The sequence below is a fragment of the Arachis ipaensis genome, chromosome B10 (assembly GCF_059453495.1).
Source record: "Arachis ipaensis isolate K30076 ecotype BB chromosome B10, ASM5945349v1, whole genome shotgun sequence".
NCBI lineage: Eukaryota > Viridiplantae > Streptophyta > Magnoliopsida > Fabales > Fabaceae > Arachis > Arachis ipaensis.
The window spans coordinates 72,856,394-72,859,007 of NC_142435.1; the positions used below are offsets into that span (position 1 = coordinate 72,856,394).

Genomic DNA, 2,614 nt, shown 5'->3' on the forward strand with positions numbered 1-2,614 from the left:
ACATGGAAGAAAACATGGAAAATCATCATGAAGAAGAGACTCACAACCATGGCAGAGGAGGTGGAGCAAATCATGCTGGGGAGGATAGAAGAGTTTTGGGCTCTTACATCAATCCAAACCCAGGCAATTGTGGAAGTAGCATCCAAAAGCCAACAATCCATGCCAACAACTTTGAACTTAAACCACAGCTCATCACCCTTGTTCAGAACAACTGTTCATTTGGAGGAGGTGTTCAAGAAGACCCCAATCAACACTTGACCACCTTCCTGAGAATATGTGACACAGTGAAGTCTAATGGTGTTCATCCTGATGCCTATAGACTGCTCTTATTTCCTTTCTCACTCAGGGACAAGGCAGCCAAGTGGCTGGAATCTTTCCCAAGAGAGAGCTTGACAACTTGGGAGGATGTGGTGAACAAATTCTTAGCAAGATTCTACCCTCCTCAACGAATCAATAGGCTGAGAGCTGAGGTTCAAACTTTCAGGCAACAAGATGGTGAGACTCTGTATGAAGCATGGGAGAGGTTCAAGGACTTAACAAGGAGATGTCCACCTGACATGTTCAAAGAATGGGTGCAGCTGCATATTTTCTATGAAGGGCTATCCTATGAGTCAAAGAAGGCCGTGGACCATTCATCTGGAGGATTCTTGAACAAGAAGAAGACCATTGAGGAAGCCATAGATGTTATTGAAACAGTAGCAGAAAACGACTACTTCTATGCTTCCGAAAGAGGGAACACAAAAGGAGTGATGGAGCTAAACAATGTAGATGCTCTGTTGGCCCAAAACAAGCTCATTACCCAGCAGCTAGCTGACCTCACCAAGAAGATGGAGAGGAACCAAGTAGCAGCAATCTCATCTTCATCAACAATCTAAGAAGGAGTGAATGAAGAAGCAGAGGGGAGTCAGGAGCAAGCCAACTACATTGGGAATTCACCAAGAAAAACTATGATCCATACCCCAAGACTTACAACCCTGGATAGAGAAACCACCCAAACTTTGGGTGGGGAAGTAAGCAAGATCAAAACCAAGACCAGAGGACCTCTCAACACCCCCATAACAACACTTCTCCACATGCTTATCAAAACCAAAACAGCACATCTGCTCCGAACCACTCATCAATTGATGACAAGCTCTCTAAGATCGAAACCTTCATTGAAGGAATATGCAGAGACATTCAAGACAGTAAAGCATTCAGAGAGGAAGTGCAGTCAAACATGCAGAATCAAAATGCTGCCATCACAAAACTGGAAACACAAATTAGCTACCTATTTAAGCAGCTTCCTAACCACAATTTTTGCTATGATGCCCATTCAAGCAAAAGGGAACACTTAGGAGTGGGAAGGAACTGAAGGAACATCCCCAAAAACCACAAGAAGAAGGCTTAAATGAAAAGGGAGAAGAGCAAGATGGAATGCAAACCCCCACGCCAAGTCTGCAGAAAGAAAAAAAGATACCCCAACTGAACATCTCAAGAGCTCCATACCCCCAGCTATTGAAGAAAAAGGAAGATGACAACCAGTTCTTGAGATTTTTGGAAATCTTCAAGAAGCTACAAATCAACATACCATTTGCTGAAGCCATAGAACAAATGCCACTTTATGCCAAGTTTTTGAAGGAGCTAATGACTAAGAAGAGAAGCTGGAAGAACAATGAGACTGTGATACTAACTGAAGAGTGCAGTGCTATCATTCAGCATAAACTACCTCAGAAACTGAAGGATCCTGGGAGTTTTCTGATCCCTTGCATCATAGGAGAAATCACAGTAGAAAAGGCTCTTTGTGACTTAGGGGCCAGCATCAATTTGATGTCAGTAGCTATGATGAGAAAGATGAAAATTGAGGGGGCTAAACCAACAAAAATGGCGCTACAACTGGCAGACCGGTCGTTCAAATTCCCTCACGGGATAGTAGAGGATTTGCTAGTAAAAGTAGGAGATTTCATATTCCCAGCAAATTTTGTGGTGCTGGACATGCAGGAAGACGCCAAGACCTCCATCACCTTGGGAAGGCCATTCTTGGCTACTGCTGGAGCTGTCATTGATGTTCAGAAGGGTGACCTCACCTTGAGATTACACAATGAAAAGATGACATTCAATGTGTTCAAGGCCATGAGTTATCCACCGGAACAATTGGGGGAATGCATGAGGTTAGATGCACTTAAGGATGAAGTGGAGGAGAATTTTGAAGAAGATGAACCTGAAGAGAATGAGAGATTGGTGGAGGAAGAATCTGAATTAAGTGAAGAGGTAGCTACAGCAGAAATACATATACCAGATGCACCAAAGGAAGGGAACGAAAAATCAGAAGCACCCAAACTTGAACTCAAAGCATTGCCACCCACTCTCGAATATGCATATCTAGGAGAAAATGAAAACTACCCAGTGATCATAAATTCATCCCTCAGTCAAGATCAAGAGGACAAACTACTCAAGGTGCTGCGGGAGCATAAGGATGCCATTGGATGGACCCTTGCTGACTTGAAGGGAATCAGTTCAGCCATATGCATGCATAAAATACTGTTGGAAGATGATGCCAAGCCATCAATTCAATCCCAAAGAAGGCTGAACCCAATCATGAAGGAAGTGGTACAGAAAGAGGTTATGAAGCTTTGGC

At 43.4% G+C, this 2,614-nt stretch overlaps 1 non-coding gene across 1 annotated transcript; it reads right to left on the reverse strand.

Annotated features, from left to right (window-relative positions):
- Positions 1 to 455: 455 nt before the first annotated feature.
- LOC148580407 (small nucleolar RNA R71) lies at positions 456 to 559 on the reverse strand. Its single transcript, XR_015899509.1, has one exon. It is a non-coding gene; the product is annotated as a small nucleolar RNA R71 (small nucleolar RNA).
- Between the last annotated feature and the right edge of the window lie 2,055 nt (positions 560 to 2,614).